This window comes from Tasmannia lanceolata, unplaced genomic scaffold, assembly GCF_043159265.1.
Source record: "Tasmannia lanceolata isolate RefF3 unplaced genomic scaffold, GAP_Taslan_0.1 ptg000002l, whole genome shotgun sequence".
Lineage (NCBI taxonomy): Eukaryota > Viridiplantae > Streptophyta > Magnoliopsida > Canellales > Winteraceae > Tasmannia > Tasmannia lanceolata.
The window spans coordinates 20,025,381-20,043,778 of NW_027518679.1; the positions used below are offsets into that span (position 1 = coordinate 20,025,381).

Sequence of the window (18,398 nt, forward strand, 5' to 3'; positions counted from 1 at the left end):
TGAGCGACCACTATACCTCTAATGGGGAGCGGCCGTAACGCTAAGTTTTTGCATGGGCTCCCTTCACTTAAGCATTCCCGTTGAACAAAAATCAATTAAATTGTTAATTTTTATTTTATGCAATGGCTACTGTAACTAGAATGACACCGCTTTTGTTTATTCAGTCTCGAGTCTTCCACAAAAAATTATATGGTGCAGCGCTCTTCGGGGATACGAGGCAGAGACCCCTCACACATCCACTTTAACATATACATCGTATGGCAATGCTACCAATTACAAATACAAACAGTTAGATTGCTGTATGTTACTGTTACATCATGATCTACAATAATACCATAACCCAATATAAGAAAACTAACCTCGCGAATCAATTTCAGAGGAGAGCAATGCCATAAACTGTTGATCAATTCTGATCTTCCTTTCAGCAGTTTGAGTCATATGCGGCAATGTAGACACCCCCATTTTGCTTTGCTTAATCGATAAAGAAATTAGTGTTTTTCTATCGGTTTTCCGATGTCTTTCCTTTCCACGTTCGTCTGTTACATTTCTAAATATTTTGGTCGTTTTCGTCGTGTTTTGCATGTTCCCGCTAAGCGATTGAGAAGGGTTGTTCGCAAGAATTAAAGCAAGGGAGAATTTGGACCCGTTCGGTGGGCCCGTATTGGATATTTGTTTAAATTTGGATCAACCAAGGGGCCCGCATGTTGTTTTAATGAAAAATGAGTTTCAAGCCGATTTCGATCCGGTGTAAGGGGGGGCCCACCTTTTCTTTAAAAGTCATCCTATAAAGATAACTTATGAGAAGTGATTAATTTGAGAAGTGACCCAATAAATGGACGGTTTTAGATCGCCTTTCAGCAAACAAAAAGGCCCACCATTTCTTGATGATTTCTGTGCATATTCGGCCAAGTTGGAAGGTGGGGCCCGTAAAATATTCAATATGCAATCGCCCAGCGTTAGGGATGTATCCAAGTTGATGGGATTGGTCGAGGTTTAAAAGATCAAATTTCTTTAAGGAACATTTGTTCGGCCGAATAGTGGGTCCACCCCTAATAAAAGGGCTTGAATTTTAAAAATTATGGGCTCATAAAGCTATTTGGAAGGTGTGTTCACGTAGGGAATTAAAAAATAATAATAATAAAGGTTCGGTGGAAAGAAGGCAAGTAGCTGAGATTGGAATCAATTTAGCAATCTTTCTCTTTTGATTCAAAAGGAAGAATATGGAATTGAAGAAAGTTGCACAAAATAAAAGAGAGATTTTTTGGAATTAAGAGAGAAGGATATCATGTATTCGAGGGAGGAGATATGGGGGGCTAAAGAAAAAGAAAAAAAAAAAAAAAAGGATACCACGGCAGCCAACCGGAGCTTTTTCTGGTTTTATTCATCTTCCCCACTCCAAGGTCATGTTTTCCCTCCACCTCTGCTTTCCTCTCATTCCTTCTCCGTCATCTCTACATCTTCCTCAACTTCCCATCCCTCTACACCTTTCCAAAACTAGAGCTCTGTTATTACAAAAAAGAAAAGAGAAAAAAAAAAAACTTCTGAAACAAGAGCGGAGGCTCTGGTTTTTCCTCAAAAAGGAGAAGAGCTCTCGAACTCTACTCCATCTGCCTCGGTATTCTCCTTCTCCCATCTCGACCTCCTCTCCCTCTAACCTTCCCTCTTTTTTTTAAAAAAAAAATATAAAAAAAAAAAACGTGAAAGAAAAAAACAGAGCATCGTGTGCTCTGTTTTTCTTTTCCACATTCTCTCTCTCTCTCTCTCTCTCTCTCTCTCTCTCTCTCTCTCTCTCTTTTTCTCTCCTCCTCTCACCACCCTCTGTGTTACTCCCTCTCCCTCTCTACTTCTCTCTGTTAGTCACTCTCTTTCTCCATCTCGCTGTCTGTTTCTCTATCTCTCTCCCTCTCACAATCTCTCTCACCTTCTACCCCATCATAGATCGTATATCCCATCAAACTCTCTCGGCCCCAATACCGTAGCCTTATCCCATGGCCATGCAACCATAACCATCTGGACGTCCCCATACCATATCACCTATCCCAAACAGTGCATACATCCCTTCTTTAATTCATTCGACCATGCCTTGCTAACCAAACCACATCCCACCTGAACTGATACCCAGTCAACTCAACCTATTACATCCTAGCCATCCATGCCATGGCCCAAACCACAACACCATCTCCTATCCCCACCCTCTCATGACCAAGTACCCTCAATTTGATAGTCGAAAATCCCAAAACCCACCTCAACCTACCCTTGCCGAAGCTCATGATACAATAGGCCTAAACTCCATTAATTCAATTTCGTCCTAATTCTGGCATCCATGATAATCGGCGTGCACATAAAGACGAAGGTAACATCGGAAAGAGGATCGACACCAATCGTCACGGAAGAGCAGTAAGGAAAACAAAGAAGAAAAGACAAAGAAAGAAAGAGAAGAAAAATTATCGGACCGAGCGTCGGTGGGATTTTTCCGATTTTTCGGCTCTTAGATTGGGCGAGGATCTCCACCACAGGTTGGTACACTGTTCTCGGATTTTTTCAGAATTATTTGGTATTTTTTTAGATTTTTGCATGATTTTTAAGCATTTAAATGAATTTAATTTAATATTAAATGTGTGTGCTTAAAATCATGATCTGCATGAGCGTTTCAAATCCGTTTCGTCCCGAAATTTTATACAATGTTCTATCTAAGTAGAGTAAAGTAACTATCGGATCGGATCGGACATTGGATCAAAAGTTTTCGAAAATTTGAGTGAAGAGTGGTATTTTATTTAAATTAATGGCTGAGTAATTACGAAATTCGAAAAAATAGCCATCTCAGGATGATCTATTTTTTAGAATTTTAAATTTTTCTTGTGTTCGTCACATCAGAACAAGGTTGGAGGATGTTTTCCGGATCGTAATTTTCTCGAAAATCGTGTTTTAAAAATAGAAAACTCTTCAAAAATATCTTTTCGACGAAGAAAAACAAAATATATACTAAATGAATTCCAAAATTAATAAAATTTCGTGGGAAAATAATATGATACTGATGCATTCTACCATGAATTTTTAAAGATTTGTAGAATTTGTTTGGTATATTATTTTATACTTTCTTTGAAAATTATCAGATTTTGGGGGAATTTTTCCAGACATCATATCACAAATAAAATTCCCAAAACTTTTACAGTAGTGTTATATTCCATATTTCTAGTTTTTGTAAAAGTTTCAAGTAATTTAGATCTTGTTTCATATGAGATGTAGTGTTAATTCATAATCTGGTCTAAAAATTGGAAAATCCGGAATTGGTAATAAATAGTCTCTAAAATTCATTAAATTTTCACAGCATGCTATTTGTACTCATATCTTCTTTCTGTAGAAATTTCAATGAATTTAGATTTCTATTTCTAGTAGTTTCTGTGTTATTTTTGCAATCTAGTCTCGTTATTGTTAAATCAAAATTAAATATGAGCTGAATGTAAAAATCTGCAAAAATCTTTCAGTAAGCTACATCCCATCATGTCTTGCTTCTGTAGAAGTTTCAATCCATTTTGAATTCATTTGCAATAATTTCACTTGTAAAATCACTCATATGGTTTAAAATTGATAAAATCCATTGAAAATTCGAAATTAATTAAAAATCATCATAAAGTTTCTAAAGAACCTTGAATTTTTGTCACATATTAATTCCTAAATCCATTGAAACAAAAATTTTAGGATCTTTAGATTTCCCTGGAAAAATGGCCAGTGCATCCATAATCGTATCCCTATTGCACTCGATCATTGACAATTTGAACATTTAAGCTATAGCATGTTGTTGGCTCCGAGGTTACTGTCCACGGAAATCCTGAGATATGCCAGGCAATAAGATGCTATAACTTAAGTATTAAATTGCACAAGGAAAGAGCGCACGATTCCCTTCCTTGGATGTTATTCTAGGCTGAAATTGGTGAACCCTAGAGCCATTGGTAATCCTTAAATGTCCAGAAACTGAAAATCCTTGAAATCTGAAATTCATTAACTTCAAGAACTTGAATCGATTTGTCTCGAGTCTTTCGGAACCATTGGATTATGGTTTCCGATATAAGAACCATTAGAGCCCAATTTAGGAACACTGGTGTCAGGTCGTGTCCTAGGTTTTAGGGAGTCTTAGGTTTTATGGAGTCTTAGGTTTTAGGGAGTCCTAGAGTTAGGAGTCCAGCCTCATCACGGACGTTTGCTATGGATAGCAACCGTGCCATAGGTCTAGTTACACTAGTCACCCACTCTTTCCCTGGGACAAGCCTAGTAAGCTAGGATGTAGGCTAACCTGCATTAGTCTAAGGAACAACTTGCATTAAGATAAGAATCATATAGTATCTTAGATAAAATCCTAGGATAATAAAATCCTCAACTTGAATTAAATAACTCCTCTTAAAACTGTTGAAACAGTCAAATCCGTCTAGGTCGGTGTCTTAGTTGAGTTAGGCATATGTAGCTTAGCTTAGGTGCACCGAACTACGTCGACTCTAATCCCAGTGAGGCTTGGGTACGTAGGCAGCTTAGATGCCTGATGGCATACCAACCGCGAGTCGGCTCCACAACAAATTGTGGGGTTTTGTATATTAATTTTCTTGTAAATGCTTAATTAAATCACTTAGGATTTTTCCATGAAATTAGAATTTTAGGAGAACTTTCACTTAGATTGAATTCAAACAAATTAAGAAATCAAGATACACATTTAGGATCTACATTGAAATTAGATCATAGCATGCATGTCACATAGTTCGCACATTAACAAAGAGTTGAATGAGCCATTTAAAATAAATTTAAAAGAGTTAGCTTTTGGAATCGAAGACCGATTATCGGGCAGGAATGGTGCATGTGGTGGATAACTCCCCATACCTTCCATTCTTGTAACCAGGTAGCGAGTCTAGATTTCTGGTTAATCATGGGTCCTAGATCCCACATCTAGGTGGCGACTCTGTCAGTCTCTTTTGTGTGGAATTCGGATTGCCTTAGTGATCCCAAGTTCACATAAAAGACAAATTAAAATCAATATTAAAATGCACACGCCAATCGTGTGGGTACGAGAGACCAAGAGAGAGTGTGGCGGCTTGTGCCCCACCCAGCAATTGCATCACGGAGAAGAAGATAAAATAGGGAAAACTTATGTACTCCATCCGTCTTCCAGGCCAATCAGATTAACATCACAAGCTAAACATTCAACGGGTCTTTGGATATCAATATGGCTTTTAGGATGAAATGAATACTAACAGAAAAAACGGCAACAACAAATTCAACTTGTGATATGTTGAAGCCTTCTATCACACTTTATTTATTAACACCTGACCTTTTTCTCAATTGGGCAAAACCCAAGATATAGGAAACAGATAATTTATGGGAAATTCACATAAGCGGATACGGTGAAAACTTGGTATTATTTAGGAAGATATCAATTACTCTATTTGCTGGAAATCCTGACCTTTTATTTGAAGGTGTAACTAAGCATAAGGTCAAGACATTTGGGATGCTTGGCATTGAACCTTTGACCATAATTGATAGATTCAGCAAGTTCATTTTTTCTTAACCTATTCCATTATTTTTAAAATTTTCTAATTTATTGTTTCTTTACGAAGTGCTTGTAGGAAGAGGGTGAGCCTTGGCGCAACGGTAAGGTTGCTCCATTGTGACCTGGTGGTCACGGGTTCAAGTCACGGAAACAGCATCTCGGCAAAGCGGGAGCCTCGTGCACTAGGCCGTCCCTTTTTTTAATGAACTGCTTGTAGGACGACAGGGATGGAAGAGTACCAGGGATTGCCACTCCCTGCAAGTGAGCCAGACTGTATTCCATGGATTGTGCCGTGACCCCCCCCCCCCCCAAATCCGTGCTGACAGGTTTCGACAGGGGAATCGCATATAACACATCTAGATTCTTGTTGTAGCCATGTTAGGCATGAATCCTCTTTTTTCTGTCAAATCCAACACATCGTTGTCTCTTTAAAAAATAAGAATCATGTATATTTTTCTTTTAAACAAACTCGTCTTAATAATTTTTTTTTCGAAAGCACAACTTGTCCTCTCTTAATAAAAACCCTAGTGACACGACCTTTTACCCTCGAACATCGACCGCCTTCCTCCTTTTCCTTCACTTTCTCTTGATAGAAACCTTAACTTCTCAACCCTCCACCCTCAAATTTCTTTTTTGAAAGGTAACAATTATACTGATTATTATTTTTAATGGCAACAATTGTACTGATAAATTGTAATCGAATCACATTATGAGGACAAGAAGTCCCACCATTGTAATAGCAGATACAGTTACCCTAGCAATCATATTCTTCACCGCCCACAATTGGCCAAGATGTTGGATCCCAACCTTGATGGGCGTCTAGAAACTAGGTTCTTAACCCTTCACCTGCCCCTTCATTCCTTCTCTTCTCCATTAATCGGACCGCCTGGAGAATGACCATCTCCTCTCTTTGTGCACCTTTTATTGCAAGTTTATTTGTTTCTTTGTTGGCGGAACAATGCTTATGCTGATATTTTGGGGAAATGGATGTAACTATATCCTAATTTCCCTGTTGATATCCGCTAACTCCCATGGACCTACTGACTTGTTGGTAGCATTTGAATCCCCTTCAATGATTAGATTCCACTTCCATGATTTGCGGACCACCTCAATCCCCATAATATTGCCCGGGCTTCCACTTCATTTCAACCGCAATACCCCGCCGGTCCGCAGTAAAATAGAACTATAATTCCTCTAGAATCCCTGAATAAACCTTCAATTTCCGCTTGTCCTAGGTCCCCTTTTATATTTCAGTAAAATTCATTTTATTCCATCCGCTTAGTGGGGGCCTCCACTTTGGCTCTGCGACTTGCTTCTTCTTTTCTTGGATGACAGCCTTCCAATTCCGAAGGATTTCTCTTGGGCTATAACTAGGTGCGTCCTTCACAATACTGCTCCCCGCTATAATGCCCGCTTTCACATCAAATGCAATTCTTTGCCATCTGCGCTTTAGATCTTGGAAAATACTGTTGTTTCTTTCCTTCAAAAGGTCCCAAATTACCGCATAATTAGGATGTAACTATATCCTAATTTCCCTGTTGATATCCGCTAACTCCCATGGGCCTACTGACTTGTTGGTAGCATTTGAATCCCCTTCGATGATTAGATTCCACTTCCATGATTTGCAGACCACCTCAATCCCCATAATAATGCCCGGGCTTCCGCTTCATTTGAACCGCAATACACCACCGGTCCGTAGTAAAATAGAACTATGATTCTTCTAGAATCCTTGAATAAACCTCCAATTCCTCCTTGTCCTAGGTCCCCTTTTGAGTTTTAGTAAAATTCATTTTATTCCATCCGCTTGGTGGGGGCCTCCACTTTGGTTCTTGGGATTTATGGTAAGCTAAAGAGGGATAGAGGCCAATCCAGAAAAGATTAAGGCCGTGGTGGAGCTCACTCCACCAAAAACCATCAGAGAAGTACAACGGCTCACAGGAATGGTGGCCGCTCTGGGGCGCTTCATTTCAAAATCCGCAGAGAGGTGCCTGCCCTTCTTCAACGCCGTCAAAGGACTCAAGACTGCGCCCTGGACAGAGGAGTGCCAGACCGCATTCGAGGAGTTGAAGCAGTACTTGTCCTCTCCGCCACTGTTGGCAAAGCCGGAACCAGGTGAGGAGCTACTCCTGTAGCTGTCCGTGAGCCCCACAGCTCTAGCAGCAGTCCAAGTTCGTGAAGAGCACCGCTAGCAAAAGCCTGTCTATTATGTCAGCAAAGTTCTCCAAGAAGCCGAAATCAGGTACCAGCGGGTCGAGAAATTGGCTTACGCGCTGGTGATGGCAGCCAGGAAGTTGAGGCCGTATTTTCAAGCCCACTCAATAAAGGTCCTGACCGATCAGCCGCTCAGGCAAGTTCTCCACCGACCAGACACCTCGGGGCGTCTTGTAAAATGGGCCGTGGAGCTGAGCGAATTCGACATCCAGTACGTGCCTAGGCCTGCGATAAAGGCTCAAGTCCTGGCAGACTTTGTGGCTGAATGCACCATCCCCCAGCCGAGCACCGAACCTGGAATTGTTCAAACCCCGGCTGTGGAGATAGAAACCACAACTGAGGAGCGAACAGGAGATGAGACTGAAACGAAAATCATCCCCGCACCAGCGAATCAGGATCCATCAACCGCCGAACCAATCTGGGAAGTGCACGCGGACGGATCTTCGAATAAGGGTGGCTGTGGAGCTGGTTTGATTCTCACCTGACCTGACAACTTCACTGCAGATTACGCCCTAAGGTTTGGATTCCGCGCGTCAAACAATGAGGCAGAGTATGAAGCCCTCCTCGCCGGAATGAATCTTGCAGCCCAGACCAGCGCCCAGAGGCTTAATGCATACTGTGACTCCCAGCTGGTTGCAAACCAGATTCAAGGGGTCTATGAGGCCCGCGACAAGCGTATGGTCAAGTACCTCTCCCAGGTCCGCCAGCTAGCCAGCAAGTTCAAAAGTTTCGAGGTCATTAGAATCCTCAGAGCAGAAAATACAAAAGCAGATGTGCTGTCTAAGCTGGCCGCATCCGGATACACCACTCTCGGGAGCATATGCATGGAGTTTCTACAGAAGTCCAGTATCGAAGGTAAGGCCGCCGGAATAATGCAGGTAGAGCACGAATCCTGCTGGATGGATGAAATCATTGAGTATCTACGTAGCGGGAAGCTCCCCGAGGCGAAGAAGGACGCCCGCAAAGTGACACAGAGAGCAGCTCAGTTTTCCCTTGATGGTGAGAACCTGTACAAAAGGTCATATACCCTCCCGTACCTAAAGTGTCTCCGGCCAAGTAACGCCGCATACGCCCTACAGGAGACGCACGAAGGGATTTGTGGAGAACATCTGGGGGGCAAGGCCCTGGCAATCAAAGTGCTACTGAGAGGCCTGTACTGGCCTACCTTAAGACAAGACGCACTGAATCTGGTTAGAAGGTGCGAGAGATGCCAAAAATTCTCTCCCACCATCCACCAGCCTGCTGTATCCATGGCCCCGATCATCAGCCCGCTCCCCTTTGCAATATGGGGGATGGACATCCTGGGCCCCTTTCCACCGGCCTCCGGAAGACGCGCGTTCGTAGTTGTTGTAATTGACTATTTCACCAAGTGGGTGGAGGCTGAACCTCTGGCCCAGATCACAGAGCAAAACGTGCAGAACTTCTTCTGGAAATCAGTGGTTTGCAGATTCGGGATCCCCAGCGTATTGATAACGGACAGCGGCAGACAATTCGACTGTAGGAAATTTCAAAAATTTTGTTCCGAAGTAACGGTGGCACACCCTCAGACAAATGGGCAAACAGAAGTAACGAACAGGATCCTGTTTCAGGGAATTAAAAAGAGGCTGGACGAGAAAGCTGGCCGATGGGCGGATGAACTTTATCATGTCCTCTGGGCATATCGTACCACCCCGCGCACATCCACGGGGGAGTCGCCATTCAACTTGTCCTTTGGGATGAAGGCCGTAATTCCCGTCGATGTGGGCACCCCGTCTCCAAGAGTCACCAAATTCAATGAGAAACTCAATGGAGAGGGGCTCCGTGCAAATCTGGACTTACTGGAAGAAGCCCGAGAAGAGTCTCGAATCAGGGTCGCCGCCTACAAGCAGAAAGTTTTCAACTATCATGATTTGAAGATACGCCCCAGAGAACTCAGAGCGGGAGATCTGGTCCTAAGAAAAGCTGCTGTCTCCCAACCAAAGAAAGTCAGAAAACTCTCCCCTACCTGGGAGGGCCCTTATCGAGTAAAAGAAGTGATCCGCCCGGGAAGTTATAAGCTGCAGACATTGGAGGAGCATCTGTTACCCCATGCCTGGAACTCAAAGAACCTCCGAAAGTACTATCAGTAGTAAACCACCAGGCGTGGAAGTGACTTTGTAAATATCTACCGAATGTGAATGATAGAAACTCCTTTGCAAATCTCCTCGCAAGACTGTTTGGAAACCCAGTTCGCTAAAACTTGGGTACTCGCTGCTTGGTTCGCCACGGCTCATCTCCGCAAAGATCGGGAGCCCACTCCTGGTCCGGAACCAGCCCGGATGCAAAAACCAACGCCGCTTGGAAACCCAGTTCACTAAAACTCGGGTACTTGCTATTTGGAAACCCAGTTCGCTAAAACTTGGGTACTCACTGCTTGGTTCGCCACGGCTCGTCTCCGCAAAGATCGGGAGCCCACTCCTGGTCCGGAACCAGCCCAGATGCAAAAACCAACGCCGCTTGGAAACCCAGTTCGCTAAAACTTGGGTACTCTGGAAACCCAGTTCACTAAAACTCGGGCACTTGCTATTTAGAAACCCAGTTCGCTAAAACTTGGGTACTCGCTGCTTGGTTCGCCACGGCTCGTCTCCGCAAAGATCGGGAGCCCACTCCTGGTCCGGAACCAGCCCGGATGCAAAAACCAACGCCGCTTGGAAACCCAGTTCGCTAAAACTTGGGTGCTCTGGAAACCCAGTTCACTAAAACTCGGGTACTTGCTATTTGGAAACCCAGTTCCCTAAAACTTGGGTACTCGCTGCTTGGTTCGCCACGGCTCGTCTCCGCAAAGATCGGGAGCCCACTCCTGGTCCGGAACCAGCCCGGATGCAAAAACCAACGCCGCTTGGAAACCCAGTTCACTAAAACTTCGGTACTCTGGAAACCCAGTTCACTAAAACTCGGGTATTTGCCGCCTAGAAACCCAGTTTATTAAAACTTGGGTCCTCACCGGTTAGTTCGCCTCGAACGTCCGCCCGTGGTATTTCTGGCCCACAATATTAGAACCAAACGGTATTGACCAGGGACAGACAAGTAGAGGATGGACGACAAGATGTAATTTCTATTCATAAAAAGGTTAGGCCTCTAAGGGCCATTACAAAAAAATAAGGCCTCGAAGGGCTGTTACAAAAGTTGGGCCTCCCAAGGACCATTACAAAAAAATCAGATCAAAAAGAGAAGAAGAGGAGCTCAAGGCACCCCCTGGCCACCACCCCGCGAAGGGTCCGTCTCCGGAACTACTGGAGCAGCGGGGGTGCCTGGCTCATCATCGCCAAGCGTCACTGGATGAGGGAGGACTAGTCCCGTCAGGGTCACGGCTGGGTTGGATTCTTTAACCTGCTCAAGACAGTCAAAGAATCCCACCTTGTAGGACTCGCTGGACAGGTTGAAAAGCTCGTCCTCCTTCTTCTGAGTGGCCTCCGCGACGGCCTCCGCAACGGCGGCTATCTATCTCTCCCGGGCTCTCTCCCTCTGTGCGTTGAGAGCCTCAGCAGCTTTCTGCTTCTGAGCGGCCAAGTTTTCTTTGAGCTGCTTGTTCTCCGCCTCCGTCCGTCCAATGGACCTTTGAAGCTCTTCAGCCTCCTTCATCAGCTTCCCACTCTCCTCCTCAGACTCTGTTATTGCCGCAGAGAACTTTTTGCTCTTCTCCCGGAGGTCATTGTAGTACAATGAGATCTACAGGCCAGCAAGTGTTGTTAACACAAGAAAGCAACTCAAAGAAAAAGACAAACAAAAACTCATAGGCCGCCTCACCTGGTAAAGGGAAGAGAATATAGCCTCGTCAGCCGCCGCTGGAGGTTCGTTGAGAACTTGGAGCTTGTCGTTGCTGAGGAGAACTTTGGTGAGGAGCTCCTTAGCCACCCGGCTCTCACCAAGGCCGGTGTCATTCTTCTGAACGGCCCAGTTGGGCCGAAAAACATTGTCTCCGGTCTTCGCCAGGGGAGGACGGGCTTCAGCAGATGTCCCTCCTGGCTTTGAGGACCCCGCTCCCTGGCCATAGGCGCCCACCACCCTCACTGTAGTCTTGGCTTTGGGAGGCGGCGGCGCGTCCTGGGTTTGGTCCGGGCTCGCCATCTCTACGGCTTTTCTTTTCTGGCCCTGCTGGGCCTTTCCCTGCTGCACCCTCCCGAATGCCCCTGATCTCACTTTCTCAATCTTCGACTGTGCCCGCATCTCTGAAAGTCAACATAGACGAACAAACCAGTCGGCAAAGGAAAAAGAGGATGAAAAAGAGTTGAGTAAGACTCGCTACATACGTGCCGGGGTCGCAGTACTAAGGCCCAGCCCGACCAGAGCCGCTTCACCCGAGAATTTTCCGCAATGAATGGGGCCCCCTCGTTCCACCTCCTCACGGATTAGGGCGAACGTCCTCATATCCTCTTCCTCAAGGACCGGCTTGCGGCTCAGCGTAACTGTGTCCGGGACGTCCCATCTTAGAGGAACCGGCCAAGGTTGGGTGGACTCCCTGTCCTCGATATAGAAGAACCTGTTCTTCCATAACTGGATGGAAGAGGGAGTGCCAGTGATCATTTTCACCTTAGGGCGCTGGCTAATATAAATCCAGCCCCCTTCCTTATGCCTCTTCAAGTGTGCACAAGCGCGGAATAACGACACAGATATGTTTCTTTCGAAGCAGCCATGGATGAGGTACATGAACCCAATCAGCACCCTCCATGAGTTCGGCGCAACTTGGGCCGGAGCCAGCCCATAATGTCGAAGGACCGCGATGAAGAATGGGTGCAGAGGGAACCTGAGTCCAGCCCTTAACGACTCGTCGTATATACATATATCAGAGCTCTCGTTGCAAGCCCTATCTCCCTCTATCGCTGGCCTCAGCCCGAACCTTGAGGGAACACAGTACCTATCCCTAATGTCCCTCATCATGAACTCATCAAGGATATTTTTCTCGCAAAGAGCCCGTATGTTGTGTTGTGGGTTGGCGTCCATCCGGGCCCTAGCTACGACCTCAACGGCCCGGCCAGGGAGGAATGTTGTGGACGCCTCGGCGGCGTCACTACCAACACTCGCCTCTGTTCGGTGATAACTATCCGTTGGGAGAGGAATGGCATTCAAGTCCAAGATTACCTCCTCCTCCTCCTCACTATCTACGATCTATACTCTAACATCGGGACTCGCCATTATTTGCTCCGGAGTTCTGGTCGGATTATTTTGAGTCCTCTCCGATGAACTAGACACTGAGCTATTGGAAGACTCCCCTGAACCGGACCCCGAACCGGACTCAGAGCTAGAGCTGACGCAGAAAAAGAAACTAATAAAAGGCCCGCTCAAGAAGATTACCGGTCAGAACTGAAATCTCCCGATTTAGAACTGAAAGCTCCCAAATCCGCAGCCCTTCACAACCACGAACTACGCGAGCCGAACTGGCTTAAGCCGAACTGGCAGAGCAAAAAGCTGAAGGAAAGTAAAGGTAAGAAATGAAGGGTGAAAACCCTCCTTTTATAAACTTTGGCGATGGGGGTCTGCATTTAATGAAGGGCACGCGCGTCGAGGGCGCCTGCGTGGTGCCACGTGTCTTTCATTAATGAGGGGCACGAACTTCGAGGCAAGGTCACGAGACGTACGCACGTATCTCCAAGAGACTAAGGGCTTCCATGAAATGCCCGCATGAAGGATAGCTCTCAAAAGCGATTGAGTCCATCACAAAAATGAGTCCGGCCCAAGCCGGATAGGATATGGCGCGTTCGTTACGCGACAAAAATGAGTCCGGCCCAAGCCGGATAGGATATGGCGCGTTCGTTATGCGACAAAAATGAGTCCGGCCCAAGCCGAACATGATATAACACGTCCGCTACACGACAAAAATGAGTCCGGCCCAAGCCGGACAGGATATAACGCGTCCACTACGCGACAAAAATGAGTCCGGCCCAAGCCGGAGTGACAAATTTCCGGACTGATTCCCAGGCCGGAGTGACAAATTTCCGCACTGATTCCCAGGCCGGACTGACAAATTTCCGGACTGATTCACAGGCCGGACTGACAAATTTCAGGACTGATTTCCAGGCCGGACAAACGGCTTCGCCGAACAGACTCCTCCCGATCAGGAATGTGACTCACCACACTTCCCCAAATCATTACAATGACTTGGAGAACTAGGGGGCAACTGATGGGGTATAAAAACAGCCACCTGTAACAGGTTGACACCTGTCCAGGGGTATTATTGTAATTACCTCAGAGTAGGTGAACTCAAACCTATGGCAGGTCGACACCTGTCCTGGAGTAGGTGAACTCAAACCTATAGCAGGCCGCCACCTGTCCTGGAGTAGGTGAACTCAAACCTATAGCAGGCCGCCACCTGTCCACAGGTGGGTAATCCAACGTCACAAATTTTCCCCTATAAAAGGGGATTCAATGTTCAAACCAATGGGTAATGTAATACCCTCTTCTCTCCCACTCTTAAAATTCGGCTCTGCATTCTTGCACATACTGACTTGAGTGTCGAAGGGCCTGTCCGGAGTAACACCCCGGGTTGGTCTTCTGACCTCGTTTGCTCCTTGTGCAGGACTCAGCTCCTTAGCTCCTTCACATCAGCTCCTCGGGTCCTCCAGCTCGGCTCTAACGTCACTGCAGTACCTGTTGTAGACACCCCATTTTGACCGGACCCGAGTTCGCGTTGCTTGTGCGAAGCCTCGTCAAATCAGTGAGCTGGGGTCCCAAATTGAACCCTGGGGTAGCTTAAGGTCTCCCTTAGGTCTCCGTAAAATTTCGTCGAGATCCGAGCGCGTTTGCACAGTGAACGAGCCGAGAAAATATGCGCCATGCAGACCAGAAGGGGGGTGAAACATCTAAAAAGGGGGTTGTCCGCGAAAAAAGGAGGTAAATATATCATTTGTATACAGAAGGGGGGTGAATTAGCTCGTCTGGGAGGGAACCGATTCGTGCGCTTATCAAATTTTGTGCGCCTAACAAATTTTGTGCGCTTATCAATTATAGGTGTGCGGATATCAGCTTTTATTTTTACATATATAAGAAAAAAATCAGAGAAAAAGGGAGGGGAGTATTCATTTTCGTCGAAATTTTGAAAGGGGTAGAGAGAAATCTGAGAAAAGGGAAATCCTAAATCTCAAGCTCGGATTCCTCCTCTCCGATTGGAATCTCACTGGATTCCGGCCATGTCCTAGCCGGAATTTCCGCTTTGATTACCCTATTTTCTTTCCTTCTAAGCCTCTCCGATCATCTTCTCTGATCATCTCTCTTCTCCGACCGTTTCTCCAGCTCAGACTCCGGCCGAAACTCCGGCCAGTATCTATCCTTATAAGTTCTGGAATTAGATTTTAAGAAGGATTTTTTGATTTTTCTCTTCAAAAATCTGGAAAAGAGAGAAAGAGAGATAGAAAATCCCCGAATCCCATTTCTTTTCTTTCCGGTCACCTTCTCAGATCAGATCTGCCGGCTTCCGTCCAGCCTCCGGCAATTATGCTTGGATTCTAGTGCTCAGGCCTCTGCAAATCTGAGATTCAAACCATTTTTGAAAGATCTGTAGCTGCTCTTTGAAGATCTGAGCTTAATACATCATTTGCAAGCAGATCTTGGCATAATACCTTTGCAGAAGAAGGAAAAAGGCTTGGATCTTTAGAGGTAAGTTAAATTTAAGATATGATTCGTTTTCCTTCTTAATTTATGGATTTGTGTTGATTATTTAGGATGTAGTTCCTTTGTAAATCTAATTTGAACATGATTTCTTTAGCTTCGGTTGTGTTTTGAATCTCAATATTTCATGATTACTTTGATCTCTAAGGAAAGTTGATTAGAAACTTTAATAATTTATTTCAGTTTTAATTTGTGCTTAAGGTGTAGACTATAATCTCTGTTCATAATCTGAGTGTTCGATTAGCTTGTTTTAATTCATTTCCTATTTAGATCATGATGGATTTAGGTTTAAGAGCTAATATCATACCTTGATCTGAACATGCTTAAAGATCTCGAAGGATTTCTCTTTGAGAGCCTTTTTGATGATGTCTAATTATATTCAGTAAAGCTTTTCTATAGATTTTCTCATAGTTCTTAAGGATAAAAAAAGGAAGAAGAAGGGTTTTAATGAAGGATGTGTTTTGCCTTGAGAAATGCATGATGTGGTCTTGCTTTCATTGAATTTTGTAAAGGCACTGATGTTTATATTCTTTTGATTTTCCCATCTTTGTTGGCTTTGTTTAATCACTCAGGTTCTAAGTCTGTTGGCATATGGTTTATATGGTATCAATTTTTTATTTTTTTATTTACAGGTAGAATGGTGTTAGCCTCACAGGTCAAATTAGAATAGTAAAGTCATCTAATTAATTCCATTATTTCATCTTATTATTAGCCCCTGCATATATTCATTTTCAGTTTTACTGTTTGTTACCTTCAAGTCCATCTCAAAGATTTAGATCTGTATCCTCTTTTCTCTTTTAGAACTGATTAGTATTCTCATTAGAAAGAGATTTTAGTAGTCATCATGGTTTAATTTAACCTTGTGTCTCATTTGTGCTTTCTTTTTGGAAGATATTTGTTTAAATGATAAGTAGAATGGTATTGTAGAGTGGATGAAAGAATTATTTGTTCGGAAATTATTTTTCCCTTAAAAATTGTTTTACTAGGAGTTTAGCTAGTAAGATCATTTTAAGATGGCAGATCCTGCATCTTTATGCCTAATGATTAGATGAGTTGGACCTTCCCTGATTAAACTCAGGTATAGGGGGAGGATTGTTAGTTAATGTTTTATATGGGCAAGGAGATAGTGTTGCTGTTTCATATCATAGTGTATCATATGGTATAACATGGACTGTAAGGGCAGTGATATGTTTGAAAATGAGTGTTGAATATGTTTGTAGCTAAATGTATGGATGACTATGATGAGTATTGCCACTATGTAGCGGGGCTTGTTGGATTAGGACTGTCCAAGCTCTTTCATGCGTCTGCATTGGAGGAACTGGCTCCAAACTCTCTGTCCAATTCAATGGGTTTATTTTTACAGAAAACCAATATTATTCGAGACTATCTAGAAGATATAAATGAGATGCCTAAGTCGCACATGTTATGGCCTCGTCAAATCTGGAGCAGATACGCCAATAAACTAGAGGAGTTGAAATACGAGGAGAATTCAGTCAAAGCAGTGCAGTGCTTGAATGAAATGGTCACCAATGAATTGATGCATGTGGAAGATTCCCTGAAGTACATGTCTGCTTTGCGAGATCCTTCTGTCTTCAGATTTTGTGCTATTCCTCTGATTATGGCGATTGGAACACTAGCTCTATGCTATAGCAATGTTAAAGTCTTTAGAGGAATAGTGAAAATGAGACGCAGTCTTACTGCCAAAATTATTGACCAAACAAGAACAATGTCGGATGTCTATGGACCTTTCTTTGATTTTTCTTGCATGCTGAAGTCCAAGATCGACAAGAATGATCCCAATGCCTTAAAAACAGTGAACCAGATTGAAACAATACAAAAAGCGTGCAGAGACTCTGGATCGCTACATAGGAGGAGGTCATATTTAGCCGAGAGCAGACCGACATACAACTCACTGCTGATTATTGTGCTCTTCATTCTGCTATCAATCTTATTTGCGTATTTCTCCATTAAGTGATCGGTCCACTCAGTTCTTGCTTAAATACCTTTGCACATTTATGGCCTATAAACCAGCATCCTATGATAAAGGCAGTTGTATTCACAATCTATTTGGGTAGAGTGAGCTTCTATGGTGATTCACATTGGAGACTAATTTCTAAAGGCCTGTTTTGTTTTCTCTGGCTATCATGTCGGCGTAAATTTGCAGTTCCTCAGATTGCACCTCTCCGGTTCAACTATAGGGAATCGTGATGGACGATAGTCTTGCTGCATGTGCAATCTAAGCCTCCTTGTTGCGTGTCTTTATTTGATTGATTTGTCATTCGCGTGCAGGAGGCAATGATGGCGATAGTCGGAGCCTCCCCTTTAGAGAGACAAGTTGTGTCTCTATAGAAAAGGCCCAGCCTCAGAGGACTTGCTTAGTCCAAGTAGTGTTCCGCTCTCTATTTAGTAGATTTCTCTAGTCTTTTAGAAACCATTAGGTGGTAGTTTCTCTTCTTCATTTAGGAGACCATGTAGTCTTATTAGCGAGTTCCATTCTAGGAGATACGCTTTGTCTCGTTAGGCAGCTCTCCTCTGCGAGCAAGCCTCGTTGCTTAGAGCCCGCCTTTTCTCATTGGAGGCATACAGTGCCTCATTTATAGAACCTCCCCTGTTTATCTCTCTTTTGAGCTAAAAGACAGATATACCTTATTTGTCCCCCTTTATAGAGTCTTAGAGAGTCTTCGACCCATTTATCCTTTAAGTTGTAGTATTAGAGAGCCTTTGGCTCATTTGTCTTCTTTAGTATGTTTTTATTAAAGAGTCTTTGACTCATTCCTCCTTACATTAGTAGTGTTATTAGAGAGTCTTTGACTCATTTCCCCCCTTTTCTTTAGTGGTTTTTAGGAGCTTCTCCTTAGTGTGGTCGTCGATTTTATTTGTTAAAGACTTGCCCAGTCTCATTGGAGTTTTGCCTTCTGGGGTCTTAGATCCTTTTGTCATCTTTGTTAGTTAGCTTACCTGGTTTAGGGGTTTCCCCTGTTGGCCTTAGGGTTTGGCCCTAGGGTGTTGCTTTGTGTTTTCCCTTAGGTCTTTG

The 18,398-nt window shown here is 44.0% G+C and overlaps 1 pseudogene; it reads left to right on the forward strand.

The window, feature by feature from the left end:
- Window positions 1-16,592: 16,592 nt before the first annotated feature.
- Window positions 16,593-17,339, forward strand: LOC143882792 (squalene synthase 3 pseudogene; annotated as a pseudogene).
- The last annotated feature ends 1,059 nt before the right edge of the window (window positions 17,340-18,398 follow it).